General features: G+C 39.3%; 2 protein-coding genes across 4 annotated transcripts in view; one reads left to right on the forward strand and one right to left on the reverse strand.

The window, feature by feature from the left end:
* LRRC38 (leucine rich repeat containing 38) overlaps nt 1–14,043 on the reverse strand; it is a 68,246-nt gene extending 54,203 nt beyond the window's left edge. The window contains exons 1-4 of the transcript XR_012632053.1: nt 13,809–14,043; nt 11,997–12,117; nt 11,539–11,597; nt 6,837–6,933 (exon numbers count right to left, since the gene is read on the reverse strand). The gene's annotated coding sequence lies outside the window, so the exon portion shown is untranslated. The remainder of the gene's footprint in view (nt 1–6,836; nt 6,934–11,538; nt 11,598–11,996; nt 12,118–13,808) is intronic.
* PRDM2 (PR/SET domain 2) overlaps nt 14,041–16,441 on the forward strand; it is a 74,695-nt gene continuing 72,294 nt past the window's right edge. For all 3 annotated transcript variants that reach the window (XR_012632052.1, XM_074892934.1, XM_074892935.1), the window contains exon 1: nt 14,041–14,125. The gene's annotated coding sequence lies outside the window, so the exon portion shown is untranslated. The remainder of the gene's footprint in view (nt 14,126–16,441) is intronic.

The following is a 16,441-nucleotide window of genomic DNA, read 5'->3' on the forward strand; positions in this document are numbered from 1 at the left end:
TACACTTTCCAATTCCTGTGACTCAGTTCAGTTGAAGACATACTTGTCTTGGCTAGAAAGAGTTTAACTTTTCACATTACCACCCTTTGCCCCAGTACTTTTAGGTTACAGTACTTAAAGGGGGCCGTATTACTTCAGGTATTTTGTTTCTGCATGCCCATACATCCCACTGGTTTTTGAAAGAGAGTTACCACCAAGTTTCATGCATGACTGTTCTATTTGCTTGTGTGACTTGTATGAATTAGCTAAAAATCCATGTAAACTCATATGAAAGCAGGAAGATTACAGCTTTTTCTTATTGTGGCAACATAAAATAGTAATTTCTGTTACTCTAGATTTAACAATTTCTTGTCTGTACTGAAAACTACCCCAGAAGATGCACTTCATGTCTGACCAAATGAATGCCACATGGATTTATGAATTATTCAACCATTGCAGGGAATAGCACAGATGTCACCAGTTTGTTCTGCATCATCTCAGTTGCTGCTAACTTGCAAATACCACAAAATGAGAAAACTATCTTTATGCCTGTTCTGAGTATTGGTTAAGGCAGAAGTTACAAGACCCCATTTGAAAAATGCATAGCATGATGGCAGACAACCTTTAGTGGAAGTTTCATGTTTTCCTGGATCATGTACAGAACACCAGTTGAACAGCCTGCATTCTGCTCAAGTAAACTGTTCTTTGCTCCTACTCCAGAATCTCTCACTAAGAGCTATTTTAACATCATGTACCAACTATCTAAGTCTTCTGGTCTTAACTGTGTCTTTATGTTCTGCCCTCTAGTTTAAAGAAAGATTTAGTAATCTTAGGCAAAAGTAACCCCTAACCAAATGGCCCATATTCCACTGAAACATAATCGGAGGGCATTGGAGACTCACTATTAAATACTGCTGTATTTGGTAATAAATCTGAACCAGCAAAAATGTGGAGACATAATTGCCTTCTTAGTATCAGCTGGAGTACAGGATACTCAGTATATGGCTAAAGAAAGCAAGGGCTCTGAAGAATCAGAACACCTCCATTACTCCGTCAACATGAAGAAACAGCAACTGCTGCTACACTGATACATTTAATATTCTGAGGATTCGCACTGCCTTGCTGTCTAGAAATCTCAAGTGTAGAACATTTCATTCAGCTTCAAGCAAACCTCAAGAAACAACGGCTTATGAAAATCTTTGTCATATTTGTTATGTATTTATATGCTACTGAAGAATTCTTAAATCCCTTTTGTAACTTCACGTACAAACAGTCTAGAAATGCAGAGGTCTATATTCCATATGCAAACCACTGCGGCATTCTGTGACTGAGCTTTCATTAGCTTGTATTATTTAGCTTCCCATGGTTCAGGACTTCACGGGTAGGCTGAACACAAGCTGTGTGTTTCTTGTTAGAATTTATGTGGAAGATGGGATCTTTTCTGCTTTGCAAGAAGTCAAACAGCACATTGTCCTAGGGCAAATACTTCTGTAAGCTGAAATGAATGATCAGTATACACGCTTGCAGAATCAAGGCCCAAGGTCAGGAGACTTCCTATGCATGAGAACACAGCAGGAAACAACAGCTCCATACTTTCACCAGCTGGCCAGGTTTGAGTTTTATTCACAGGGAACAACATTCAATATATCAACACTTGCTTTTAAGTCAAAGTCCTTACTCCTGATCACATTCATTCCTTTATAGTTAGTAACAGTAATGTTCCCTTTTGCAGTTTGGCTTTGAGTCATGAATGTGGCTCTCCCTAACAGACAAGCAGGCACCAGGCTTCCTGTGAGAATGCCAGATGTCACTAAAAAATACCATAAACATCGTTGTCCCCTTGTATTTGTGTCTGTGGGGAAGATATACAGCAGTAGTATACTATGAAAGCAATGACTTGATGCATTAACGTTTATAATACTTCTAGGCATCAGTACAGCAATTCTTACAAGAGTTCATCTAAGGCATGTTTTTACTGTAAGAACAGAAAACATCAGAAGAATTAATTCAATAAAACTAGCAATAATTAAGTAAGAACCAGAATAGTCACAGAGATCTCAAGTTACCCCTATAAATTTAAGAAGTGTTCATTTATAGTCAAATACCAATTAAAACATGCAGCAATTGCTTTTAAATGTAATTACTATTTTAAGAGCACTTGCAATATGCTATTGCAAGTATCTTAATCACATTTCATTAAGAGGTAAGTGCAACATGCACATTAATGCTTTCTGTAAAGTTCTCAAACTCAAAAGCACTGATGTATCATTCATGTGAGGATGGCAAGTACTACCTCCAGTTCAGGGGAGTATGATACACAGATTAAGTGATTTGCCACGGGTTATACCACAGGGAAAAGCCCCCAACACAGGAATCTTTAAACAGTAGTCCTCTTACAGCTTCATATTAGTGCAAATGAAGTGATGTTCCATTATGTTTTATGGTAACATGATCCTTAATATTCTTTAATATAAGATGGCAACAAAGGACACGGGGAAAAAAGCAACTTAGTGAATCTACCAAGAACCCTCAGGTCAGAAATATGCTCTGATTGGTTTTGATGAAAAACTATTCCATCTAAAAATAATTTCTTCACAGTCAAGTTTTGCAGAGTAGATGCTACTGAACCACTGCAATTTAAAGCTTAAGTCATAACTGGCCTACACCATGCCTGAAGACATTGTTATGGCTATTTATATTCATCTACTTAACTAGATGAAGTAATCAGATTAACCATATCCATCCTTTTCCAGACAGCTTTTTTAACCTGAAGTATTAATCATACTGAAGCTCTCAGCATCTACTTTTGTTAGACAACTACCGGTGGATACAGAAGGTAATAGTGGAAATGTAACTTGACACGAGGTGCCATAATGAGAAGTTTGAATTAGTGCTTTGTACATTTTTCACAGCTGCAGCGTGGAGGCATTTACGTATAAATAAACCCAGCATCACACTAGCCATGTGTCTTTGTCCAGGCCTTGTGGATTTAGGCATTGGACCAAACCCACAGCTCCCCCTGCTCTGCAACAAACAGTTGGACTGCAACACAAAGATCCCCATTCAATCATGGAGCTTGTTGGGCTCTTCCAGGCTGGAGAAGTCAGATTTTCAGACTCCGGTAAATGCTAAATTGGCAAGTGTCTTAGCAGGCAAGTAGTGCTGCACATTCCATGCATTTTCAAGGTTGCGTTCTGTTTCCAGAAAGCAGTTGGCAAGGATGATTGATTTTGAGAGTTCAAAACCAAAACCAAACAGTGCCATCCACAAAAAAGTAGAAAATGGAAGGAATAAAGAAAGTAGAGAACTGCAAAATACTGTCTTCACAAAAGTTTAATTTTCATTCACATTTCCAGATTGACCTGAATTGAAACAATGGACTTACCCACCTGTGTGGGCTATTTCAGATGTTAAGCCACATCAGTATTCAGATAAACTTGCATCAGAGGGAAAAAGATGCCTAGAAATGTTTTGTTCGGACAGATTAGAAGTTTGTCTCAAACCCCCCATTTGTCCAGGGTCAGGCATACAGGGGCTCTAAGTCATCAACCTGATCTTTTCCTAGTCTATACTTAAGGTTATCATAGAGTCACAGTTCTAGAGTGTTCTCTGGGATATCACAGCACAAATACAAGGATAAGGAACCACTCAATTCATCCCAGGCCACTCTTGCAGTATTAGAGTGTTCTACTGCATAGACATACAACATCCTTATTTTTATGTGCAACCAGAACCCCTCAAATCACCAAACATTAAGCCCTGAAGTTCACTTAAATTCACTTGGATATGGCTGAGCTATTCTTTTCTTTCCACAACTGCCCTTAAAACCTTCTGAAGTAGGTTCTTCAAAGGATGAAGGCACTCCCTTACATTAAACCATCACAATTTTTATCCAAGTTCAAATCAACAAGTTTTACTCAAAGAAATACTGATGGGGACAGAAGGGCAGAAAAGAATTGCTCTTCAAAGCACTCAAAGTCAGATCCTCCCCCTACAGCAAGTCTGTTGGATCAGTAATTGTACACATACAGATTCTTCCAAAAAGTATAATTTGATTTTAAGCTTATTTTTTCCTTATCAATCTAGAAATTCAAAAGACACCCCTCAAATCAAGCTCATTAATTTGGTTTAATGAGAACATATCTTTCAAAAAAATAGGCTTTTGAAAGATTTCTAGAGTCCACCACACCTTCCAGCAAACTGTATCAATACTTAACTATACTCTCAGAAAAGTTCAGCTTTTCCAGGTGTGAGTTACTGAGCCATGTGCTGGTTCTGCCAGACTAGAGTTGTATCTGTTCACAAACTTCCCTCAATATGGTAAGTATAGGCCATTAGAAAGTCAGACGTCTTTGACGATTTCTGCTGAGTATGTTCTGGATTTTGACATGAAGTATAGCCCAGTCAAATGTATTCCAGCTGTAATATACCTCATCACACACATCAGGGACATAGCTTCTCTTAGTGCTTATAGCTACATAAAACCCCAGGATGCACTTCTCCACAAATGAAAACCTGCTTTTTAGTCAAAGATTGAGTTAACAGCAAATACTTTTGCACCCCTCTCCTCCCCATTGTTAAATCTACCTTAAAATTAACAGGGAAAGAAGAACTTTTTTCATGGCTGTTCTTTCTGAAAGCGTCATTAATTTTAATGCAGTTCTATCAAGTAAACATCAGTCTTTTGTGCTCTGTATCTCATTTAGAACTGGACTGTTTTTCTTCTGAAATGGTACCGCAACACTGGTATAAACCAGGTTTAGTTTTCCTAACAGGAGGTAATCTAGGAAGACGCTGCAGCAGCAGCAAGTAATTGCATCCTTACCTTCCAATAGGAAAGGGAGCACAGTAAGAACAATACTGATGCAATGCAGCAACAATTCCAATTAAATCTGGGTAAAAAATAGAAGCTCCCTCTGGTTTTTGAGGGGAAAAATGATAGAAAGAGTCTGTCCTACTCTTCAGAGAACCCCTCTTTCTTCCTTCTCCTATGCAGAACAGGAAGTCACTGATGTTTTAAGAAAATGGATTTCTCTGTACTACATAAGCCCATTAACTCATTTTTCCTACAATAAGACTGCCATCTGGTAACAACTTAAAGGCAGTACTGACCAGCAACTGAGTTAAATCATTGACTAGAAGTGGATGAACCTAAATCCTTATTAAAACACTTCCTCCCTCCCTCTGGAACAACTAAACATTTTCTAACAAGGCAATTTTAAATATACTGATGTTTGTCTTAGGAAATTAGTGCTGTATGTCTCATTTGAGCTGGGAAGCAACTCCATTTCCTGCTTTTATCAACCATGTTATCCTCGAGTAACACATTCCTTTACAGTCCTGTGGATATTTTGCCTCATGACATTTTTGATTCATCCTGTGCAGGAAACGGGGAAGGAATTAGCAGGTTCAGCAGGTGTACTCAAGGGAAAAGAGATGGGAATGCCAGCTCTTCCTCATTTCCTATCTAACATTTTGCAAAAAAACACAGGAGTTGAATAAGCAGTAACAACTGAGCACAGCATAACACATGCTAGCTTCCTTCTTGAAGGCATGTCCTCTCCTGTGTGTTTATCACTGATGCAATTTGCTGAGAAATAAGGGACAGCCATTTGCAGAATTGTGTTTTCCTGTCTACACCCACACAAACTGTTTATACAAAGAGAATTAAGGAAAGTGCACTTCTCACAATTTAGACACAGCTTTAGAGATTGGTGTTACAAGAGATTTTGACCCAAACCCCAGCCCTTAAAGGCAAATTGTATAATAAAATACAGCTTACTCTTAACAGGCAGCCTTTGCTTCACTAGTAAAGTAGTGAGAGAATATACATAATGTAAGTTGCTGCATGAAGTTACCTTTGTGGTCCAGAGCTGGATTTAACCTGAGGAAACTACTCCTGACACTAAGATATGCCTCTTTGTAAGAGAAAAATATTAATGAGAATATAAAAACGTGCATTGTTATTAACCACAACTCTCAGGGAGGCAAATCCTATCATCTGTTCATTGAAGTCTAGAAGTGCTGCACTTAAGAAATGTTTAACTCCTAATTATGAAGTTACTCCCTGAAAACAGTTTTCCTGATGGATTTTTCTAGCTCATTTTGTCATGATTAATAATTAGCTTACTTCCACAATAAGCATGCTTGACTGACTGAGTGGAAAGAAATAGAAATATCTGAGAAGGTAAAGCATTCTTGCATTTCATGCAGAAAACTGAGCAAGAACCACAAGAATGACTGAAGAATTGATACACCTGACAAGAAGCAATGTATAAAGAAATACACAAGCAGAACACTAAAATGAAGGACTCCTCACTGCAGGCTAATAATGCAGATGCACCATGACTGCACACTCAGTAAACTGTATCCTAGCACCAGCTAGTGGTAAGAATTACTGAAGGCATTTTTTACAAGAAAAATGAACATGTTCATAATCAAAAAGCTTCAGATTATTATATATTGCCTCCCAGCCATCAAGCCTGATTTATTTTTAAAATGCTTCCAACAAAACAAATGTTTCACAGAGTATGCCTACACCATCCATACAGCACCTGAAGTGATTTTGATTGATCCATTGCTATGAGTTGGAAGAAGCAGTACAGACAACAATCAGATGCTTTCTCCATACTCAGTGCTATTTCATCCTCAGAGCCAGCTTGTCACTATGCAAGTAGTAGGTAACCAAAACCAGAGCCAAACACTATTCTTACCATGCTTTCCCTTCCACAGAGTATTGCCAACATCTTCTCTCAATATAAATATTTCTTGTGTTTAAGTGAATTGACAGAGATGAGTTTTAGCCCGTTAGTAGCAGTAGTACTCAGGTAATGGCTAGTAAGTCCTATATAACTTACCTGAAGGACCAAAAACCTCAGCAGCTGTCAAGTTCTGGAGAGGGCAATGTTCCAGCGAAGCATGTCTACTCAGTCTTGGACTGAAGACATCTGTTCTCTTAAAAAGAGAAAATAAAATCTTAGGTTCCATAGCCTGTGATCAAGAGGTAGTGAACTGACTTCATTAACTGGACACCAGTACCCTGCCCCATCAGATATCCTGGTTACCATTTTGCTACAGTCAGTCATATGGGACTTTTCATGGAAATGGTCATGGGAACTGTGGGAAGGCCAACTGGAGCATGCATATGGAAGCCAAATATCCAAGACTAACTAGGTATGACCATATCACCAATTCCATAAGGTGATCCTGAAAAAGAACTTCTCCATAGCTATAGGAAAAGGAGCACTTGTTGGCCAGCAGATATGGAACTTATGTACAGTATAACAGGCAAGCAATCAACTCAGACAAGAATAACAATCAGACCATGAGACATCTGTGAGTAGTATAAAACTCCATTGATAAACTTGGATACTGCTTTAAGTTGTGAAAAACTAGATTTTTATATCAAGACCTGCTACTGGTACAAAGATGACTCAGGCTGTAGAAAGCAGATATAAGAATAAGGACTGTGAAGGACCTTGAGGCTAAGTTAGAAAGAATCACCTAAACCTGAAGGAAGTAAAAGAAGCAAGAGTACTTAAGTCCTTGAGTTTTAAGAGGCTCATTCCCCAGGACATTTAAAGTACAAGTTACCCAACTATCCTAGTACTTCAGCCAATTCTTTGTTTTATCTGTCAAAAAGCTCTTTTAGAAAAAACTAGTAACATTACTTAAATATAGAGCTATTAAGTAACCAGTAACCCTAGCAGTTCAAACTATCAGTCTTGCCCAGAGAAATTATTAGTTTAAGCCACAACATGCAGCACATTGTCTCTGATGTTTATAAGGACAAACTAGAACAGCACAGAGTTTTGATAATAGACATCTTGTTCCAATTAACAAGAGAAGAATTGGCCATATTGGTATCACTTGGGTCTAGCTAGTGTCAAGGCTACTTCAGACCCTCTGAAGAGAAAAACCTTTTCTAGAAAGATTTTTCCTGCCAAGGCTCGTAAAGACTTCTACACACAAGAAGTTCTCTGTCTCTAACCACGCAACAGTCACCTTCCCAGTCACCCTGATATATTCAGTCAGACATGCAGCTTTACAAAAATTTTTTGCTAGTATTTGTCTCTACTGTGTGCTCATATTATGTGCCTGTGTGTGTGTTTAAGCACACACAGGTAACCTGAAACCCTAATTCATTATTTTAGAGAGCACGGTAGCAGCAATATCGGTATTTTCTGAATACAAAAAAATTTAAGTGTTCAGAACTTTAATCAGCTAAAGATTTGTAGGATTCTCTGACCACCAGAGATAGTGTAAACTGAAGTGCAAGTCCACTGAAACACCACCAGGTGGTATGTATTCTCAATGTAAGTGCAGGGAAAGTAAAGATGACTTGTACACAGAGCTACCTAAGTTTCAAGCACAAATAAGTGACGACACAACATAGTCAACAAAAGCAAAAACTTCCAGGCAAAGCAAATTGAGAAGTCTATCTGGCAATAAACAGGGGCTGAAGAGGCACAAAACCCAGCACAGACTATGCCAGAACTAGACAGCTTGTTCCTGTTCAGTGCGATTGAATGATGGGTTCTGGAAAAACAGTATTAACAGTCACAGATGTGTCTCGATACAAGTGCAGAATACTGCAAAGAAGCGACTGAGGAAGCGAACAAGAGAGTTTGAGACAAGGCTGATATTGCAAGCTGTACTTTCATTGTAACAATGGATGTTTTCTTCATGTTCCCCTCAGACAAAATCTGTCACCTGACTTTTTAATGCTGCCAGTCTGTTAGCCTCACTGGTTTTAGATTGCTCTGAAAGCAAAAGGTGATTGGCCTGCTATAGCATTTCTCACTCTGAGAAGGTAGCATGTTGCAGTAAGCTTTGTAGAGACATTCATAATTTACATGAGCAGCTTGAGAGCCCTAAGATTCATACATGGAAGACTTCTATATCAAGAGTGTCATGCTAGAAGATTGATAAATAATGTGAGTCTCTACTATTTAATGACTCCAAACTAGCAATATTAATTCCAGGCCAGAGATAAAATAGCATTTTGCTCCCCTACATCCTTTCTCACCTTTTGCCAATAAGCCTACAATCACAGTCCTAAACTACAAATCCCATTACCCACATAAGTTCATTTGTATCAATACTTTGGTTGTCACTGTTGAGATAAACACTAATCATTTTCAGAAAGAAATGTAGCTTTGAACATCAAAAATCCTGTCCTGTTGGAGCCTACCATCATTTTAAAAACATAGTCCATACTAAACAGATCCTCAGCCTCCTTTCAAATGTCAGTAAGGCCTTACAGCATAACAGGAGTGAGTCTCACCCAAGTTTTCCCTTCGGTAGTGTTTTGTTTCAAGTATTGGAATAACACCTAACATTCCATCTGTGAAAAGCAGCAGTTATTAACGAAAGAAATTAATATATTTTTAATCAGACATAGGCCAGATTCAACTACCTCACATAGCTCTTGCATTTCTTTAGAAGAAAGGGTGCTAAATACTAATGTCTTTCTAGTACACCTTTCACTTTTCAAAGTTATATTTTAACTGAACACAGCAGCACAGAAAGGTGTAAATGATTTGGAACTTGGAATATCAACAAGAAAACAGGGAAAACAATACTTGATTACAGGATTATGGGTCTCACTACATTAGAAGCATACAGAAAAAAATGTACTGAAGGTACAGATATATTTTACTCACAATCAAAGCATGCAGGCTAAGGATATAGAATCTGGTTAAGTGGCAGCTAGTTGGAAAACAATAGTGTCTATTAACACTTGAGCAAAGCACAGCTGCTTAAAGTAAGAGTGATGGGATAAACCAAAAATACACAGGCTGGGAAACTACCAGTGAGGCCCCTAAAGTAGAATAATTGGAATCCCTGTAGTTCAACATATGTAATACTGAGATGAGAAATCACACCTTATGCCTCAAGATTCTCCAAATCCTTAAGTCTACTTTTACAGATAAAGTGAAAGTTTGTGCTTGTGGGTATCACATTATTCCCTATTCTTGTGTCTCAAAAGGCAGCAGAAATTTGTGAAGATGATCATAGAATTTAATCCATTACACATCACTGCATGAACAAGACAAGGATTCTACAAAGCAATTTTAATGCCTCTTGTCTACTGTCTTTTGGTTTAATGAGTCCCAGTGACACCTAAAGAGATCAGTTATTACTGTTAGACAGCTTAACAGCACTGAAGTTACTTCAAGCAATTCCAAAAGCAAAGTGTATTTTCTAAGTGATTTATTTTCACACAAATGAACATATTATTCAAGGATAACCTTATAATAGATTCACCAAGCCTTTGACATAGACACTATTATGTTTGCAGTGTGGCTTATTTGCATCCCTCGTGTGTTCATTTATTCTATTCTGTACAGTAGAGGCCTCCTGTACTAACTTTGTCAGATTAGTACTTACTATTACACCCACAAGCTAGTATTCATCACAGGCATTCTCATCTTTATTCTAAGGAAATCTAGAGCATAGATAATCGGCTTGTTGTCATATGTATTTTTATTATTAATTCACTGTTGTGATGCAGAGGCTGAGTTGTGGGCAGACAGACTCAGTGCCATATTCTGGAAGCTTTTGATAAGATTTCTAGCAGGCAGAAGGACCCTACGTCTTTCCTCTCACTTTGCTTTCATGCTTTATCTTTTCTTCGTATTACTTCTGTCATGCTAAATTTGGAAAATAAAAAGAATCTGCTTTAAGACAAATAGAAATGTTATATTATGCAATACTAAGTGAGAACCTTTCACTATATATATAGTGGTGATGCTTTAGTTTAAAAGGAAGTTTTTTTGGTCAGAAGTGATTTCTTTAACGCACTGACTATCCTTTTATTCTTTGAAATGTCTTAGGAGATGTTTCAAACTAAAAATTCCAAATATTAAGCCTAAACAAGACTTTGCACCCATTTGTATAAGAATGGAAATAAACAGGATTCAAGTACAAGAGCATGTTTACTACCAAATAGCTGACACAATTGAGCAAATGGCTCAGGAATACCTATGGGAAGGCCAAGACTACACAGAGCTAGTTCTGATGATAATGTTGCAACTGTTAGTTACCAAAATTACTGACAAACTGACAGCATCAGACAAGTTTTTTCCACTTCTTGCAGTCACACACATAATATGCTTATGACAGCTACATTTCATACAGATATTGACAGAACGTTACTGTTTTCTACACTGAGGATTTTGACTGAAAAAAATGAACTAACACTTCTTTAAAACACTTAGAAGTGAGAGTTCCTTGGTTTGTAGATAAAATAAGTGCAAACCAATCTAAAAGCCTATCCTGTCTTAGAGAGTGATTTGTAAAGTCTTCAATGTTTAGATGCTTTGTTTTTACTTACTCTCTTATATTATAAAGTCTTATTAACTAACATTCTAAAAAGCAAAATTGGAGTAATATCGCTTATCTTAGCATTCAAAATTCTTCTAACATTCATAGCATAAACCTTCCAAGAATCTACAAACTTTAGCAAGAGCTTTTTTAAATTTTTTTATTATCATAAAACTATAACCTTGTATTAGTAGCAATTACATATACAAAAGCAGTTACAGAATTAGCTACCTGAGAAAACTGTTTCTACTTCGTTCAGAGCTCCAGCTTTTCAAAAGTCCCTTCTCCACCTACAACGTAATAGCATACAACAAAAAGTAATTAATAAATAGTAAACATTAAAAGCAACAGAGTTAAGTAATCTTCATAAGTGATTCTACAACTATAAAGAACTTCATGTTGGTTCAGCATTATATCTCTACACAATAAGAAATAAAATTATGTTTTTGAGCAAGTATAAACAATTTAGCCTTTAAAACCATCCATTAAAAAGCTGTTTAAGTATTTAATACTAAAATATATTAAAAAAATATTTTTAAAATGTTCAATTAAGCCAAATGTAAGCCAAGAAAATAATCCTAGCTATACAACATTCCTACTTTATCACTATACAAAGCCAAGCAAAATCTGTAAGGAAACAAAAAATACAGGAAAAGAAAGACAACCAGCCTCACTGAAAATAAACTCACTTTCACAGTCTAGCTCACAGCCTAAAATTACTGTGGTCTTCCAACATGACTTTTACAGTGACATCCACCAATCACTAGCAGGGTGAGTCTTCAAATTAAGCCTCTGAAGAGCCAGTACAGCCTTAACCAAGAAGGAATAGAGAAGTAGTATCAGTATTTGATCAAAAGCCTTTACTCCTTTCAGCTTTAAACAAGTGAGTAAAAATTAATACTGTAGCAATGAAGTTATAAAATCAAAATAAAATTAATAAAGTCAAAAGAAATGCTAAAAATATCAGTATTTTGTAGTCAGTACTGTAAGTTTGTGGGTTAGTTTGTTGATACCTACCTTGCCTGGCTTACAGTCTCAATAACAATACCTCTATAATACAGGAAAAAGTAAGAAGGTAATAGGCTAATTTATTTTTTAAAAAGGGCTGTGTTTTAAGCTGCTTTGGAAACTTTTTCTAGAGTTAAGTGTGCTGAGGAAAGTCATAATTTGTATTATTTGTGATTCTTTTGGAAAACCATATACTTAATAATCTTGAAGGTAGAAAGGTTTGTACTCTAGCTGATGGTGTATGTATTTTGTTCTATGTTTTTGTTTTCTCTGTTATAGCTATAAGGCTCTAACATGCTAAATGGAAGCCTTGGTTTTTCTTAAAATGACTCCAAAACTTACACAGATGTAATTAGTCTAGCTTAGAAAATGAAATGTTAATACAGCTAAATTAGAATTAATTTAGCCTAATAAGTTAAAGTAGTTTAAACATATTTATATTAGGATTTGTTACTACTAAAATTAGAGGTTTCAAAACTGACTTTGGTATACTTAAGCAACATTTTAAAATATAAACATATCCTGAGTAATCCAGGTGGGAAGATCACTGTGTCCTGTTATTTTTCAGTCTGCTGTGGCTTGGCAAACTTAAGCAATACCACAGAGGCATTCAAATTCTCTGGCTTCAGAGTGTGCATTTTCCTTATGCTTGAAATGTTATCTTTGTAGCTGTGTTTGTTGGAAATACGGTGAATTGATGTAAAAAGCTTGTTTGACAAGAGAGCGTAGTCAGGTGATTTGCTTGGCTACTTCCTAAGGAAACCTTCCAGCTTCATGGAATGGGACTCCTCTCTCCTGGTACTATACAGGTACTTTGTGTGCCCAGGCTTATCGACAGTTTTAATGTCGCTCCTTGATGCACAATGAATGTGAAAACAAAATAATCAAAGAAATGTAAAACATTTCTTAACTTTAGACCTCTCATCTCTAACTGCATTAATGCCTCCCATCTCCTATGGGTTTAAGTCAGGGGGTTTTCATCTGGGAAAATGGGAAATCCTTAACATTTCCTTTTAAAAATAGTCCTAGCCCAGGAGAACTACATCTCTTCGACAATATTATGAATACAGAATTCAAGTGAGAAAATTATTTTTCTCTTCAAATTAAAGGGACACACTGTTATGCCCTACAATACAAATACAAGCATTTCCCAGGAGGTGACTATGAGGTTTTTTTCCCTCTCAGGTACTTGCTCAGAAATTACAGTGAGAAAACTTTGGTTTACACGGGACAGCACAACATATGTGCAGCAAAACTGGGTCTGAGGCTGTCAGACTGCTAGCCCCAAAACACTGCCCGCGTCTCCTCAGGGGGTGAGGATCTTTCCACACATCACCTCCAGTTATTCAAATAATTTCCCCTCAGCCACTAATTTTTTTTTTTTTCGTTTTCAGTCAGAGGCGAGAAAACCACCTCCCTGCGGAGCTGTACTATTACCAAAAGATGAAAAACAGACAAAAAAAAAAAAAAAAAAAGAAATAGGGAAAGAGAACCTGCTCTTCTCCACAGCTCATTGTCTGGGATGAGGGTGGTGGCTGGAGGCCGCGGTGCGGAGGCCGGCGCGGGCAGGTGGGATGAGCTGAGGGGCTCTCGGGGAAACACTGGGGATGAACCGGGTGCGGGGAGATGGGGGGCGGCGGGCGGGGGGCGGCCCCGCTCCGGAGGGGGTCCCGCGGCGGGGGGACCTGCCCGCTGGCCTCCCCCCAACGTCACTTCCGAGGCTGAAGACAAAATGGCGCCCGGACGGTGCCGGAGCTGAGGCCGCTCCGCGCCCCTTCGAGCCGGGCCGCAGGCGGCGGCAGCGGCGCAGGTGAGGGGGAGGCGGCGGGGCCCGTCGTGCTGCCCGCGGGCGCCGCCGCGCCGGAGGGCGGGACGGGGCGTGGGGGCGGTGGGCAGAGCCAGCGGCGCGGCGCCGGGGGCGCGGCTGGGAGGGGGCCCGGCGCGGGAGGAGGGGACCGCGGCGGTGGCGGCGGCCCGGCCCGCGGAGGAGCCTCCTTCGGGGGGGTGGAGCCGCCCCGGGGCGGGGGGTGCCCGGAGGAAGGTGGCGGCAGTGGCCGCGGGGTGGGCGTGCGGGCTGCAGGTGCGAGGAGCGGCCGTGGGACTTGTGCCCTGCGGGGGAGCCTGGAGGAGAGGGGGTCCGGGCGGAGGGAGGAGGATGGCGGCAGAGGCCGTTTGGAAGAAGGTGCTCCATCCCCTGGGCTGCTTTTTCAGGTTTTTCTCTTGAAAATGCTGCCTCGGAGGTGTCAGCTGGCGAAGCAGAGCTCTGTAACTGCTGCCAGCCTGACGTTTCGAGACAACTGTTGTCTTCCAAACAGTTCATAATACGCAGTCTTCAAAAGTTCTGGCAATTCACACGCCTTTAAAGCTCACTGCAGATCAAGCGTCAGCCAAGCTGGGTGAGCGGCAGCTTGGAGAAATTAATTTCAGAATTGGTTTCCTCACTGGAGGTGTCCTGGACGTGTCACATAAATCAGAGGTCTCTTCATGGTGGTGCAGTGGTACCGTGGGGAAGAATGTTTGGGGTGAGAGGCAAGATTTGCATGCAAGACGTTTAGAACAGGTCAAGAGTAGTATCTGCAGGTACATTTTGTGTTTGAAGCCAGGGCGGCATGTGGAGCCCTGCTGGTAGCTACCTCATGAGCAGGCGGCTGAAATCTTCAGCAAAGTTTCTAGTGGTTTGAAATTCATAAGAAGCTGCAAAATTTCCATTTTGAAATAGTAAAGAATAGTTTAAATTGTTTTCAACAGTTGTCGAAAAGGGAAAGGCAGGTGATGTGGTTGCACCTGCCATCTGATCGTTTAGTGGCAAGAGAAACAGTTTTCTTATTTTACGTTTGAGTACTCAGCAGTGGACAGCTCTTCAGCAGCAGGACTGCCTGCATTTCTCATGCCACGCCAGTTTGCCGTTCCCAGTCTACGCTCTTGACTTTGGGCGTGTTATTTGAATTCAAAGTCTTGTTCAGTTTATTGGCACATACTATGTAGATTAGGAGAACTGGAGATGTACAGTGGTGTGGCATGTAATTATGATGTTGTTTTTTGACACTTGCTCTGTTTTAATAAAAATGATGTGCATGTTAAGATTTCAGTTAAGCTTTCCTTGGTGTAGACCAGAGGCCTCCAGCTCTTCCAGCTGTTGGAACGCGTGATGGTGAATCAGTGATAGCATTGGCACTCTTCAGATAGAGAACTGCATCACTGATTGATGGGGGGGAATGACTTTTAAGAAATGGAAGGACTACTGGACTTGTAGAGATGGCAAGGAGAACCATGTAGTAGTACCTGTTGGTTTTCAAGCATATAGCTCACAGGATTTGCTAGAGCAGAAGTGTCTCAACAGCCTGTCTGCCCATGGCATAGACCATGAAAATGAGGCCAAGTTTTGCTTATAGTGAAACCCTAGTTACATTAAATAAAAGGCAAATCATCACTTGGAATAAAATATCTTAGGTAGAAATGCAATGATTATTGTGTTTGGAGATTTCTGAACTGATGCCTCTTTAGTGCAGATATGGGGATCAAAAGAACAGCCTTCTCCCAGAGTAGTGTGGAAGATGAGAGAAGTCCTTATATACACTTGTATAACACATCCTTATTTTTCTACATGAATATTTGCTTGAAAATGGAAGGGAAGTAAAGCAGAAGGTCAAAGCAAACTACTATTTTTCTGTAAAAACGAAAATGGCTCTTGAAGTCCATCCTCCAGTGCAGTGATGTCCCCATTTCACTGTTTTACAGAAAAGCCTTGATCCTTAGGGGTAAACAAGTAATAGTATATAAAGAGGAGATTGTATATTGTTGCTTACTAGGTGGTTGTCTGTTGAAAAACAGAAGTTCAGAGAGATTTAGAGACGACCAGTGTGGTAATGTATTTCTGTTATCATTGGTATCCAGTTGATAGTTAATTTGCAGTGTGCCTGCAAGACCTTCGAATGAGGATCTCAACCAGAAAAAAAATAAATAAATTAGTGTATGGCTTATAGCAATAGCACAGTACCTTGATCATCATGAGTCATTTGCTTACTGGTGGAGATTGGAGACTGCTACTTGTATGTTTTTGATCAGGGATTTATAAACAGCTGGAGTTTGAAAACTCATGTCTGTGGAGTATCTGCACTGGCATACC

The sequence above is a fragment of the Strix uralensis genome, chromosome 23 (genome assembly GCF_047716275.1).
Source record: "Strix uralensis isolate ZFMK-TIS-50842 chromosome 23, bStrUra1, whole genome shotgun sequence".
Lineage (NCBI taxonomy): Eukaryota > Metazoa > Chordata > Aves > Strigiformes > Strigidae > Strix > Strix uralensis.